Source organism: Bos indicus x Bos taurus, chromosome X (genome assembly GCF_003369695.1).
Source record: "Bos indicus x Bos taurus breed Angus x Brahman F1 hybrid chromosome X, Bos_hybrid_MaternalHap_v2.0, whole genome shotgun sequence".
Classification (NCBI taxonomy): domain Eukaryota; kingdom Metazoa; phylum Chordata; class Mammalia; order Artiodactyla; family Bovidae; genus Bos; species Bos indicus x Bos taurus.
In genome coordinates, this window is record NC_040105.1 from 103,057,455 (window position 1) to 103,073,286 (window position 15,832).

The 15,832-nt window shown below is 36.2% G+C and overlaps 1 protein-coding gene across 6 annotated transcripts in view; it reads right to left on the reverse strand.

Annotated features, from left to right (window-relative positions):
* The window catches only part of FAM133A (family with sequence similarity 133 member A), a 50,218-nt gene that overhangs the window by 14,101 nt on the left and 20,285 nt on the right, over positions 1-15,832 (reverse strand). For 5 of the 6 annotated variants that reach the window (XR_003509664.1, XM_027534196.1, XM_027534195.1 and 2 more), the window contains exon 3: positions 9,195-9,281. The gene's annotated coding sequence lies outside the window, so the exon portion shown is untranslated. Of the gene's footprint in view, positions 1-4,048; positions 4,292-9,194; positions 9,282-15,832 lie in introns of those variants that run through there. The other variant, XR_003509663.1, reaches the window with a different exon arrangement.

Consider the following 15,832-nt stretch of genomic DNA (forward strand, 5'->3'; position numbering starts at 1 on the left):
AGAGAAGCAGAAGATATTAAGAAGAGGTGGCAATAATACACAGAAGAACTGTATAAAAAAGATTTTCATGACCAAGATAATCACGATGGTATAATCACTCACCTAGAGCCAGACATCCTGGAATGTGAAGTCAAGTGGGCCTTAGAAAGCATCACTACTAACAAAGCTCCTGAAAGATGATGCTGTGAAAGTGCTACACTCAATATGCCAGCAAATTTGGAAAACTCTGTAGAGGCCACAGGAATGGAAAAGGTCAGTTTTCATTTCAATCTCAAAGAATGGCAATGCCAAAGAATGATCAAACTACCGCACAATTGCACTCATCTCACACACTAGGAAAGTAATGCTCAAATATCTCCAAGCCAAGCTTCAGCAGTACATGAACCGTGAACTTCCAGATCTTCAGCTGGTTTCAGAAAAGGCAGAGGAACCAGAGATCAAATTTCCAACATCCGCTGGATCATTGAAAAAAGCAAGAGAGTTCCAGAAAAACATCTATTTCTGCTTTATTGACCCTGCCAAAGCCTTTGACTGTGTGGATCACAATAAACTGTGGAAAATTCTGAAAGAGATGGGAATACCAGCCACCTGACCTGCCTCTTGAGAAACCTATATGCAGGTCAGGAAGCAACAGTTAGAACTGGACATGGAACAACAGACTGGTTCCAAATAGGAAAAGGAATACATCAAGGCTGTATATTGTCACCCTGCTTATTTAACTTATATGCAGAGTACTTCATGAGAAATGCTGGGCTGGAAGAAGCACAAGCTGGAATCAAGATTGCAGGGAGAAATATCAATAACCTCAGATATGCAGATGACACCACCCTTATGGCAGAAAGTGAAGAGGAACTAAAAAGCCTCTTGATGAAAGTGAAAGAGGAGAGTGAAAAGGTTAGCTTAAAGCTCAACATTCAGAAAATGAAGACCATGGCATCTGGTCCCATCACTTCATGGGAAATAGATGGGGAAACAGTGGAAACAGTGTCAGACTTTATTTCTTGGGGCTCCAAAATCACTGCAGATGGTGACTGCAGCCATGGCACGGGTAGGGAGGAGGGAGGGGGTTCAGGATGGGTAACGCGTGTATACCTGTGGAGGATTCATGTTGATGTATGGCAAAACCAATACAATATTGCAAACTAATTAATCTCCAATTAAAATAAATAAATTTATATTAAAAAAAATAAAATAAAAGATGCTTACTCCTTGGAAGGAACAACCTAGATAGCATATTGAAAAGCAGAGACATTACTTTGCCAACAAAGGTTCGTCTAGTCAAGGCTATGATTTTTCCAGTGGTCATGTATGGATGTGAGAGTTGGACTGTGAAGAAAGCTGAGTGCTGTAGAATTGATGATTTTGAATTATGGTGTTGGAGAAGACTCTTGAGAGTCCCTTGGACTGCAAGGATATCCAACCGGTCCATTCTAAAGGAGATCAGCCCCGGGTGTTCTTTGGAAGGGATGATGCTAAAGCTGAAACTCCAGTACTTTGGCCACCTCATGCGAATAGTTTCCTCATTGGAAAAGACTCTGATGCTGGGAGGGATTGAGGGCAGGAGGAGAAGGGACGACAGAGGATGAGATGGCTGCATGGCATCACCGACTCAATGGACGTGAGTTTGAGTGAACTCCTGGATTTGGTGATGGGACAGGGAGGCCTGGCATGCTGTGATTCATGGGGTCGAAAAGAGTCAGACACGACTGAGCCACTGAACTGAACTGAACTGAGACTTTAAAACACCCAACTCTTCTGCAAAGCTCTGGAAATTTAGATGCAGCCTCTATCAAATAAAATTAATGTTCTTTATTACCACTAGTTAATGTAAGTTTAAATATCATGCTACTGAAATAAATGCCTTGTAAACCTACTTAAAGGCTTTAAGATTACAATGAGTCTACTATATTATAAAATAATGATAATCATATGCACATATGCTAGCAAAGTGATGCTCAAATGTATCCAAGCCAGGCTTCAACAGTACATGAACTGTGAGCTTACAGATGTTCAAGATGGATTTAGAAAAGGCAGAGGAACCAGAGATCAAGTTGCCAACATCGCTGGATCATCAAAAAAGCAAGAGAGTTCCAGAAAAACATCTACTTATCCTTTATTGACAATGCCAAAGCCTTTGATTTTGTAGATCACAACAAACTGAGGAAAATTCTTAAAGAGATGGGAACACCAGACCACCTGACCTGCCTCCTGAGAAATCTGTATGCAGGTCAAAAAGCAACAGTGAGAACTGGACATGGAACAACAGACTGCTTCCAAATCCTGCAAGGAGATGTCAAGGCTATATATTGTCACTCTGCGTATTTAACGTATATGAGGAGTACATCATGAGAAATGCTGGACTGGATGAAGCACAAGCTGGAATCAAGATTGGCAGGAGAAATATCAATAACCTCAGACATGCAGATGACACCAAACTTATGAAAGAAAGCAAAGAAGAACTAAAGAGCCTCTTGAGGAAAGTGAAAGAGGAGAGTGAAAAAGTTGGCTTAAAGCTCAACATTCAGAAAACTAAGATCATGGCATCTGGTCCCATTACTTCATGGCAAATAGATGGGGAAACAGTGAAAACAGTGGCAGACTTTATTTTTGGGGCCTCCAAAATCACTGCAGATGGTGACTGCAGCCATGAAATTAAAAGACGCTTACTCCTTGGAAGGAAACTTATGAGCAACCTAGATAGCATATTAAAAAGCAGAGACACTACTTTGCCAACAAAGATCTGTCTAGTCAAAGCTATAGTTTTTCCAGTAGTCATGTACAGATGTGAGAGTTGGACTATAAAGAAAGCTGAGCGCTGAAGAATTGATGCTTTTGAACTGTGGTGTTGGAGAAGATTCTTGCGAGTCCCTTGGACTGCAAGGAGATCCAACCAGTCCATCCTAAAGGAAATCAGTCCTGAACATTCATTGGAAGGACTGATCTTGAAGCTGAAACTCCAATACTTTGGCCACCTGATGTGAAGAACTGATTCCTTTGAAAAGACCCTGATGCTGGGAAAGATTGAGGACAGCAGGAGAAGGGGATGACAGAGGATGAGATAGTTGGATTGTATCACTGACTCAACGGACATGCGTTTGAGCAAACTCCAGGTGCTGGTGATGGACAGGGAGGCCTGGTGTGCTGCAGTCCATGGGGTTGCAAAGAGTCAGACACAACTGATAATTGAACTGACTGACATGAGATATGCACATATATACATACATATATACTACCAATACCTTTAATTATCATTATATTCTGCTATTTCATACTGACTGATAATATAGTGTATTGTCAGTTTTATGGAATTCACGGGGACGTTTAATGATATTTGACAATTTCCTGAAAATACTAGTTTTAGCAAGTATATATAAAATGATATCTTTCTTCTAAGTAAAACTCAAGCAACAACACATTCTATTCTAGTTGGCAACATGACTGTTCTGAGGGAGAAACTATCCCTTATTTTGACTGGAATCAACATGATACAAAGCTGTGCTATGTTAAAAGCCTTCACTTCAGGTGAATTCCCTCTGGCATAGCTGTGTCATGGCACTTTTGTCATTCAGGGAAAAGGTGTAGAATCTGAAATACTGCCTCTTTTTCTGTCTACAGAATCGTCAAATGGCAAGGGATCAGTCTCTAATATCTTAACGATCATACCAGGAAGTTTAGAGCAGCAATAAAATATTGCAGATACAAGACATAAAATGGAAAAGAAAGGCTATGAGAGGATAAAGTTTTAAGTATAAATTTTAGCTAATTGTTTATTTTAAAGAAATGAGTACTTCACCATCTTACTTATCTTAATATAGTAATATATTTTGGATTTTATATTCAGAAAAACAAATCATTGTTATTATTTAGCTTTTATGATGATGAAGTAAAATGTTTTTTAAAACAAACTTTCTGTTTTAGAATATCTTTAGATTTATAATAAAGTTGCAAGTAAAGAATCTTTTGCATCTAGTTTTCTTATTGATAATATCTTACATTACTATGTACATTTGCCACAACTAATGAACCAATACTGACACATTCATATTAACTAAAGTCTATTCTTTATTCAAATTTCCTTAGTTTTTAAGTTAATATCCTTTTTCTGTTCCAGGAATCCATCCAGTATACCATATAACATTTAGTAATCATGTCTCCCAGGCTCTTCTAGACTGGCAGTTAGTCAGAATTTTCTTCGTTGAGAGGAGTATTGATCAGATGTTGATTTTTCAGGACACTCTTCAATTTGGGTTTGTCTGAGGTTTTTCTCATGTTTAGAATTAGACTGCAAGTTCTTGGAAGAAAGAACACAAGTCAAAAACCATTCTCACTGCATTACATTGAGGGTACACGTGAAGGTGACTTATCATTGATGTTAATGTTGATCACAAGACTGAGGTAGTGAATGTTTGCCAGCTTTTTCCACTGCAAGATCATACTCTGTTTCCATACTGCACTCTTTGAAAGGATGTCACTATGTGCAATCCACACTTAAGTAATGTAGATTTATGCTCTACCTCCTTGATGGGAAATAGCTACATAAAATATTTGAAGTTCTTTTGTATGGGAGATTTGATCACTGTATCAGTATAAATCATGAGTATTAAGTTTGTACTTTGGGCAATATTTCAATACTACTTTACTTATTTTGTTGTTGAAATTATTTCAGCATTGGCCTTCAGGGGCTCTTTTAGTTGGCTTCTGTATCCTTTTGACACACTCTTATCATTTTGTCTCCTAAATACTTCCTTACTTTCTGATTCTACAAGACACTCTAGGATTATCTTGTATATCCTCTGCATTAGCCCCCATTGGAATATTGCTGCTTCTGGACTCTTTCAGCAGACAGAGCTAGGACATAGGAAATTATTTTAATTTATTCAGTCACATACTAAGCTTGAACTAAGTACCTTGCACTTGGATGACACATATAAATTATTTGGAGATGGAACACAAAACACTGTGATTACTATAATGTGGCATCTAGGTGACATGACTGACTCATCATCAATAGAGTCCATATCATGGTTATTTCTCAACTAGTAGGAATGGCACTCTCCTGCATATATTTCTGAAAATGTTTGAAAATTCTGAGTATAGTTAAAGAAAAGAGCAAAGGCCCTCAGAAGAACAACTTTGCCCCTTTAACATTTTGCCCTAGTCAAGAAGCCATGAACAAAATAACAGACACTCTGTAGAAAACCATTTTATATATATATATATAAATATATTATAAATATATATACTATATATATTAATAATATATAATATATTTATAATATATTATTTATTATATATAGTATATAGTATTATATAATTATTATATAATATAATTATATAATGCCATTATATATTATATATAATATATAATAATATATATAATGTACATATAATATATACACACACACACACACATACACCCCCCCAAATTCAACTAAGCATTTGCCCAAAAAGTACTTATTTTGTCAGTGCACTTGATAAGTTTTGGATGCTCACTAATGACTTTCTTGAGTCTTCTTTGACAACAGATTTTGCCCTGTTGTGTGTTTAGATGTGGTAACTCATGGTTATACATACGCAACCAAAACATCCTAGGACCACTGAAAATTCAAGTTCCTCTACACAAGGGATCACCTTACATGAACCAGTGCTAACTGAATACTAGTTCCTTTCCATCTGTGTGATATTACTTCTATTAAAAATACTCCTCAAGTAAGGTTTGCCACATCTTTTCTCCCCATTGTCCCAATTTCTATTTAATAAATAAGTTTTATGTAAACCCTTGACAAGATACTTCAAGTCACAAAGCTTGTCTGTGTTTTTCAGCACTGAACATATATAATCAATTTCACTCACATCTGACCAGTCATGCAAATGGAATATAACTCATATATTAGAAGTTCAAAGTGAGATAGACTTGTGCCTTTCATTTATTCCTTATAATTTTATTTACATTTTCTGTTAAAAGTGATATATTTTATATAAGAGAATCATGAGATGCTTATTGAGGCAATGCACTGTGAATCCAAACTCAGTTGTAGTTTAAAATCTGTCAACTTTTCCCTGGATCTAGTTGTGCCAGGATACACTTGTCAGCTCTTCCAACAACATATGAAAGATAAGTCCTAAGCATAGGAAGCAAACCAAGGAAACTATTATTTCACCAGGGAACACAGTTCAAAACACATTTATTTATGCACAGCTTTAAATAGCTTTAGTTGTTTTTTCAGCTATCAATGCTTCAATTACTACCTTCTGTACTCTGCCACTGTTACATGAATTTTTTAAAGTATATTTCTAAAAACAGAATAGATAATTTGATGCAATGTGTACATATGAATATACTGGCTATAAACTAAAAGTAGCATAGCTAGGTGCATTTACATGAGTCACCTCTCATCTCACAAATGACTACATATACAAATTTCCTAAAAATTCAAAGGCCAGATCATACAGACTTGTTATAATAACTAACTTATAGATGCTTATTTGAAACAATAATGAGGAATACTGAAAAGCATTGGAAAGTGTGAAAACTTGTATTAATAATAAGTTTAGTATGCTGGACTTGCCTGATTTGTAAAACCATGTGAAATAAATAACTCGGTATTCATCTCAAGGGGGAGAAAACTTAGTTTTCAATTCCAAGAAAAACACTAAGGAAGAGTTGGCTTGATGAAGGCATATAAAGTATTTTAGGAAAATTCACTAGGCAGGCTGTTTAACTTCACTGATGCAGCAATCATCATTAGAATTCAGTATCATTATAGAGGTGAAGGACCAGTTTCCCTATTAACTTACTGAGTGCTCTCAGACAAATTACATAACCTCTCTGTGTCTCAGTTTTCAATCCTGTCACCTGTTCCCAGGTTCAAATGAAATATTTTTTGGCCATAGTCTGAAAAGTATTAAAGTCTATATAAATGTAGACTTGATATTCCTATGACTACTTCCACCAATCATGTAATAATGATTACAATTATTCAGTATTCACCACGAATGGGTGTTGTTCCAAGTGGTCTACATGGATTATCTCATTGAATTCTCACTACTTCATGAAGTAGATGCTATTATTTTCCCATCTGACAGATGAGCAAAGTCAGTCTCAGGAAGGTTAAATAATTTTTCCAATGTCTGATAGTAGTAGAGCCAATATTGGACCCCTGGAAGCCTGATTTAAAGCCTGCATTATTAAAGAATGTTATATTAATAGCATGAAAAATGGCTACAAATTCTAGCTGAGGACTCTAATGAAAATATGATGATTATTTGTAGCTATACATCTATCCCTTAAGTTCAGAAGGTCATAGGACAAATGCTCCCTTGAAAGAGCAGGAAAGTGTCTAATGTTAACAAAATTTAAATTGGTTGATGATATCAGTTTCTACAAATTGGGACAACCTGTAGCAGATGTTCTATTAATTGCCATATTAATCTAGAATTTTCAGATACATGAAGCATAAATCTTTCTTGGATGTTGGAGAATAGCTTAAACTAGTCAATGTGTTTTTATGCATAACCATGTGGTGGATACAACTAACTTTAACGATAATGAAGTAACTTGGGAAACTAGAAATGTATAGAAAACTCAAAAACACCATTTCACTCACTATTTTCATTTCTTTCTTTACCCAACCTGGTTAACAGAGTTCCTAAAATGGACTGATTTAAGTTTTCCCATCTCTCTTCACATCTGCAAGTATGGGGATGCTTAAGGAACAGTGTTAATTATAATCAGCAAAAAGCAAATGGAAACTATTCAAATCAGCCTGGATAATCTATAAATTACTAAGAGTTTCTTCCCTTTACAGTCCAGATTGTGTGTGAAAGTCGCTCAGTCATGTCACTCTTTGAGACCCCATGAACTATACGAATTCTCCAGGCCAGAATACTGGAGTGGGTAGCTTTTCCTTTCTCCAGGGGATCTTCCCAACCCAGGGATCGAACCCTGGTCTCCTGCATTGCAGGCGGATTCATTACCAGCTGAGTCACCAGAGAAGTGCACAGTCCAGATTACTTATTACCTGTCTCTGTCCCTTTGCATAGCTATTTGTGTTCCTGCCATGTATATGTAGAATGTCACTTGTAATTTCCTTTTCCCTCACTGGATTGCAGATTCCTAAAGAGTAAAGACTGTAGTACGGCCCAGATTATCATGCTCTCTATCCACTACTTTCACAGATATTCTGAGTCAAAGAATTTGCTAACCTGATATTTAACATGTCATATCAGTTATTTTTACCTATTTGTCATATCATTGCCAGCAACAGTTATCATGCAGTAGTCAAGAATATAGGAAATTTCCACACTAGGAAGTCAGCTGTTTTTACCTAGACTCCCCTGAATCTTTTTCACCCTTTGACAGACACTGAAATAATCTGCCTATATCATTGTCTGAATCAAGAACTTGAAGATCTCAGTACATTTTCTTGATTTACTTCAGACTCAGTAACTCTAGATAACTGTTTTTCTCTATTGAACAAGTCAATTCTAACCCCAAATTGCTGAACAGCACTGAATGTGAGAACACAGATTACTTATGTAATCCTTTAACTCTTCTGATAAGCAGGCCTATCAAAATTTTGTAATCTATTTGGCTGATCTACTCCAAATTGTTTTAGCATGAAATTTCTCATCTTGAAAATAAATTTGATATCCTAAAAATTAGAGAAACATCTAAAACGTGTATCTGCCTGAGAGTGCTCAGTCATGTCTGGCTCTTTGCGACTCCATGGACTGTAGCCCACTAAGCTCCTCTGTCCATGAGATTTTCCAGGCAGGAATACTGGAGTGGGTTGCCATTGCCTCCTCCAGGGAATCTTCCCAACCCAGGGATCAAACCCGAGTTTCCTGCGGCTCCTGCATTGGCAGGCAGTGGTACCACTGAGCTACCTGGGCATGCTATATGTGTACAGCATGCTGAAAAGGAAGAAAACTTGCCTTTCATCAGCTTGAATTACTGGATTATAGGTTCTATAAGGAAAAGATTTGTATGTACTGTGTTCACTACTGAAGCTCTTGAAAAACACATTAGTATAGAAACATGCTATTATATCACTTAAACCAATGAAAACCACCTTGAGGCTTTTTCACCTCAACCACTCCATGGGAACAATTTTCATTTTCTATCTTAACTTCATCAATCAGCATCAACTGACACATTGGATTACTCCCTCCCTCCTCCTTGAAACACTTACCTCAAATGGCTTCCAAGACTACAAACATTCAATTTTTCTCTCACTTTCCCAGCTGCCTTTTTCCAATCTCCTTTTCAGGTGCTTCCACTTTGACCAAAGATAAGAAATGAGATAATATTTGTTAAAGTCTTTGCATAATTTGGCAGCAAGTTTTAGGTTATAGAACTAAAACTTAAAGTAACAACAACAACAAAAAATAACCAAATTTGAAGAGGTGTGCTGACCAGAAGAAAGGGTTCTTTTATTCAGGCAAAGTAATAACTCTCATTAAAAGGTTATGATTAGCACTTTCTCACCATTATAGTTATTTATTCAATTGCAAATATCCACTATAAACAACTCCAGATTATTTGCTGCTTTTATACTTTTCCTACCTATGTATTCCTATGTTCACCTAATGTATTCCTTCCTCATTGCCTATTGATATTCCTCTACCCTGAAGGAAATCTTTGTTCTTAATCCCAATTTCTTTAAACAAAATTCTGGCCAAACACCTGGACTCCTATTTTATATTTCTATAGTGCTTTGAAAAGTATAAAGCAAATTAATAAAAGAGAAATATTGGGATACATTTTATGAAATAATTTAACAACTCCAAACAGTCTAAGGAACAAATTAATTTTTCTACCTTCTTTAGTGTCCCTAAACTTTGATGACCAATACAGACTGAAGAACATAACCATTTCTGATAGCAATAATAGCTATTATTTTAAGACGCTAAGTTAGTGTGATGCCTGTATCCATGGGAGTCTCCAGGATCTTTTCACGTTGTCTGCAAATATGTTGTGTGAGGCTTGAGTTTTGTTTTTGTTTTTTTTTCATATACTTCAACCAAAACATTGCATCACAAAAAATTGAATGTAGACATATATATGAGAATTATTAAGTCAGCATAAAAGAGATTTGAAAAATGTTAAACTAATACAACTCTGTTCATTAGATGTTTTTAATTTTGAAGATATAATTATTTTTCACACAATGTTATCTAGTTAAAATTTAATGGTCTTATTATTGGCATTTTCAAATGGATTAATATTTTAAAATTTCTGTTTAGTTTTTAATACCATACATATCAATAGCTATTATTTATCAGATATTCTTTACCACATAAACAAATGCTCTTTGGGGTTCTCAGTAATTTCTAATAGTGTAAGGGGATCCTTAAACCAAATGGTTTGAGAACTATTCCTCTAGGAAACTTTTCTCAAAATATGTCCACTGATTATCTGCATCAGAATTATTAATATCTGTGATACTTGATAATAATATAGGTTTCTGGACTCCATATAAATCCTACTAAATCATAACTTCTGGGGTCATGAACGTATTTTTAACATGACCCTCAGGTAATTATTAAGTACATTAATGTTAGAAAAATTTAATAAAGAGGTATATCGACTTTGGAGTCTGATGGATTCAAACTCTAGTTCTGCTACTTCTTGTTTGTCATCCTAACCTATACCACTTTCTGCCAACCAATTTCTTACTCTTACTTTCCCCTCACTCCCATCTCTTGAATCCTCCTCCAATTGCACATCAATTAAATACTTCCTCATTTCCAGAGTAAGATGGAAAATTTGTATGCAAGAGGTATTTAGGGGCAGCAATCTGGCTCTGAGTGAAAGTTGCTGTTGTTGTTCAGTCACAAAGTTGTGTCCAACTCTTTGCAACCCCATGAACTGCAGCACACCAGGTTTCCCACCATCTCCTGGAGTTTGCTCAAACTCATGTCCATTGAGGCAGTGATGCCATCCAATCATCTCATCCTCTATCATCCCCTTCTCTTCCTGCCCTCAATCTTTCCCAACATCAAGGTATTTTCCAGTGAGTCAGCTCTTCTCATCAGAGAAAGTTAGGGACTTAAAAGTTGCATTTTCATAGGAAGCACATTGCTTCTACTTAAGATTGTCTCACTTGGAGATGTGGAGATGATAAGAATTTGGAAGGGGGTTATACTGCCTAGGCTGTGCCTTGGCATCAACACTTACCTATTTGCTTCTGCTCTTGAACAGGGAGGACTTCAAAGGATTCTACTTTCTTTTCCTCACTTTGGGGCACACAGTACAGTGAAGATGGCAGCCATTTTGTCTTCCCTTGGTGCTGCCCCTGTCTGTTATCCTAACAAACCTTCCATCCACTTCCTCAATCCTTGCTGTGATTTGAATACACAGTTCTGACTAGAGGTCTGAAACTGATTATGATGTCATTATAACAGAAACCCAACAGAAATCATGAATTTTGCCCAGCTGTGAAAAATCGCTTTAAGAACCCCAGGCTTATTTAAATATAGCAAAATTTTTTTTTGGAAAACAGTGCAATTCAAGATAAAGTCCACTAATGCTCAAGCTCAGAATCATATAGGCTTTTTTTTTTTTTTTTTTTTTTTAATGCAGAGTCCTAGGCTTCATCCCAGGCTAAGTGTTATCAGAGTCTCTAAGTCCCACAAACGTGTAATTTTAATAATTTCCTCAGGTTATTATGGTAAAAAGTCCAAAAACCATTCCATGAGGAAATTTCAACAATAAAAATAAGAGAAACATAAGTGTATTTTGTATAACAACTTAGTTCCTTTGTTGATTGCAAATAGATAAATGATGTTACCCACATGCTTTTCCATACAGTCATAATATTTGCTTCAATTTATGTAAAACTTTATACTATTTTATCAGTGTGCCAGTTGTACCTGGATGAGGGAGGCTAATTCACACTAACTAAAGTCCATGATATCAATGTATAAATCAGATGCTCATGCATTAGTTTATAACTGGAAACATTGTAAACATAGGGTTGTTCAGTTTGATAACCAGCATCCTGAATCCATTAGATAAAACATGTAAAAAGTACAAAATTCAAAGTACATATGAACCTGAAAATCATTAAAAAATGACTCAGTAGATATTCTTAATGATTACTGCCTCAAGATTTAATTTGATCTATCTAGACATGGAACAACAGACTAGTTCCAAATAGGAAAAGGAGTAGGTCAAGGCGGTATATTGTCACCCTTCTTATTTAACTTATATGCAGAATACATCCTGAAAAACACTGGGCTGAAGGAAGCACAAGCTGTAATCAAGATTGCCGGGAGAAATATCACTAACCTCAGATATGCAGATGACACCACCCTTATGGCAGAAAGTGAAGAAGAACTAAAGAGCCTCTTGATGAAAGTGAAAGAGGAGAGTAAAAAGTTGGCTTAAAGCTCAACATTCAGAAAACTAAGGTCATGGCATCCAGTCCATCATTTCATGGCAAATAGATGGGGAAACATTGGAAATAGTGGCTGATTTTATTTTTCTGGGCTCCAAAATCACTGTAGATGGTGACTGCAGCCATGAAATTAAAAGATGCTTACTCCTGGGAAGGAAAGTTATGACCAACCTAGAAACCATATAAAAAAGCAGAGACATTACTTTGTCAACAAAGGTCTGTCTAGTCAAGGCTAGTTTTTCCAGTAGTCATGTATGGATGTGAGAGCTGGACTATAAAGAAAGCTGAGCACCGAAGAATTGGTGCTTTTGGACTTTGGTGTTGGAGAAGACTCCTGAGAGTCCCTTGGACTGCAAGGAGATCCACCCAGTCCATGCTAAAGGAGATCAGTCCTGGGTGTTCGTTGGAAGGACTGATGTTGAAGCTGAAACTCCAATACTTTGGCCACCTGATGCGAAGAGCTGACTCATTTGAGAAGACCCTGATGCTGGGAAAGATTGAGGGCAGGAGGAGAAGGAATGACAGAGGATGAGATGGTTGGATGGCATCACTGAGTTTATGGACATGGGTTTTGGTGGCCTCCAGGAGTTGGTGATGGACAGGGAGACCTGGTGTGCTGCAGTTCATGGGGTCACAAAGAGTCGGACACGATTGAGCGACTGAACTGAACTGAACTGAACCAATATCCACCATTAGGTGGGCAACTAAAGTATTCCAATCTGATAATCAGGGCACTCTCTTTCCTAGACATTGCTGGAAACATGCAGCTAGTTCTCTGATTTTCCCTAATGCATTTTTTTTTTCTTTCTGATAATTCAGTCTTCCATTAATTGATTAGATTTTACCTTTTCAATTTATGTTCACATTCTATTCATGCCTCCCCGGAACTCAACCACAACTTTTAGGTGTCCAAATTAAATTATCTACTAGAAGCAGTCCTTTGGGTTACTTTTGCAGGTGGCTTATCTTACTGTGGCTTCTAATTTTTCTCAACTTCACCTTGAATTTTTGACACCATTATACTGAAAAAGGCAAAACTATTTAGACAATTAAAAAAAAAAATCAGTGGTTTCCAGGGATGGGGCTGTGGGAGAAGGAGATGAATAGGCAGAGCACAGAGGATATGTAGAGCAGTGAAAATACTATGTATGATACTATAATGGTGTATACATGTCACCACTGTTGTTCTGTTGTTTAGTCACTGTCATATCCAACTATTTTGCAATCCCATGGACTATAGCCTGCCAGGTTTCTCTCTCCATGGGATTTCCCAGGCAAGGATACTGGAGTGGGTTGCTATTTCCTTCTCCAGGGGATCTTCCTGACCCAGGGATTGAACCCACACCTCCTACATTGGCAAGCAGATTATTTTACAATTGAGCCACTAGGGAAGCCCATATACATCACCATGCCTTTGTCCAAACCCATAGTATCTGCAATGCCAAGAGTCTACCCTAAGGTAGACTTTGGGTGATTATAATGTATCAGTGTAGGTTCATTTTTGGTAAAAACAAACGAAGAACATACAACCTGGGTCTTTTCCTGGGATGGGAAGATACCCTTGGAGAAGGAAATGGCAACCCACTCCAGTATTCTTGCCTAGAAAATTCCATGGACATAGGAGCCTGGCAGCTACAGCCCTTGGGGTTGCAAAAAGTCAGACACAACTGAGTGACTGAGCACACACACACATGAGCATGTGGAGGGCAGAGTGCAAGGAAATCTCTGTACCTTTCTCTCAATTTTATTGTAAACCTAAAACTTCTCTAAAAAATAAAGTCTTAATGTTGATGTATGGCAAAACCAATACAATATTGTAAAGTAATTAACCTCCAATTAAAATAAATAAATTTATATTAAAAAATAAAAAACAATGTTCTCTAAAAAAACACATTCCAAATGAAATTACTATAAATGATAAGTATGCCATACCATCTTTCTCAAAAGATGTTCAGTTATACTAGTATTTCCATCTTTTAGCATCTTTAATCTTTTTTTTTTTAATCTTATCTTCACTTTCTAAGGAAATGGGATGATTCCTGTTCTACCAATACAATGCAGTTCTTCTATGAGTGCTCATTCTTACCCACAGATTTTTTTTTTAATTAAATATTTTTTAAATGTATTTTTTTACAAGCTAATAATTAACACATATTTTTTGTTAAGATTGTAATCTATGATCATTTATCTACGAAATTCTTTGTTCAGGCCTTATAGATTGTGAAAATGTTTCAAAAGAGCAACTTGAGGGAAGCTAACCTTGTTGTTATTTCAAAGTTATGAAAACTCAGTATGAAACTTTTATTTTAAAAGCATGAGTTGTAAAAGGCAGAACAGTAAAATTAGTAGTAAAATGAAAGGATGTGTACTAAATTGAGAAGGATCTTGGACTTAGAAAAGGGTTGCAATGCTAAATCTTAGCTTTACTAGTTATATAACTGTAGGCTAGTCTTTTAGCCTCTGTGAATCCAGTCTTCACATTGGTAAATAAAAAAAAGTTGTCTCTAAAAAAAAAAAAAAAAAAGTTGTCTCTATTGTATGGCTTTGGGTGAAAATCAAATATAGTCTTATAAGTGAACATACTTCAAACAGTTAAATGTTACAGGCTGAAATAATTTAATATTTTTAGAGTTGTTAGTATTAAGAATTATCATGATATCATGAGGACATAAATGGAGGCCCTGTGACAAATTTTGAAATTCAGGTATATCTGAATGACATCTCTCTCTCTCTTCCTCATGCACATACACAAACAAGCACACAATGGTAAAGTTTTAGGAGGGTGCTATAAAAAATACAGACTGCTATGCAAATATTGTGCATCACATATACCCCACTTGCATACATATTATTCTTTACTCTTTTTTTTCTGTCCTGTCCCTCTTCTACCCTGCCCAATTCTAGTTACCTTTCTTTAAAGAAAATCTGATGTGGTCACTCCCTAAAATTTATTTAATTGAACTTGAATTCCTTAGTTTGGCAGAATGACCCTGATCCTGACCTGCTTCTCCAAACTCATTTCTCCTTAACTCTTCCTCTTATTTTCTTTTTTTCTTCCATGTGTCACTGAAATGCCTATGCTTCAGCAACAGAAAATACCTTACTACTTCTAAAATATATTTCCTAATTCTTTGTACAAACATTTTGTTTCCTTTGCCTAGAATACTTTTGCTTTAACCTCCAACTTTCCAGATCCTCCTAGTGGGAAACAAGTTCTTTATCCCTATGTTACTATGGCATGTTCACTAGTTACTTCAGCCAATATTTATTGAGTGTTTACTATGCACCCAGCACTGTGCTAAAAAATGCTGGTGACATTATAATATAGCCATGGTCCCTCACAGATTTTAGGAATGTTCATTTTAAATAAATAACCTACAAATAACTATATAATTATATAGTTACATATAACAAGTAGTTATAACAAA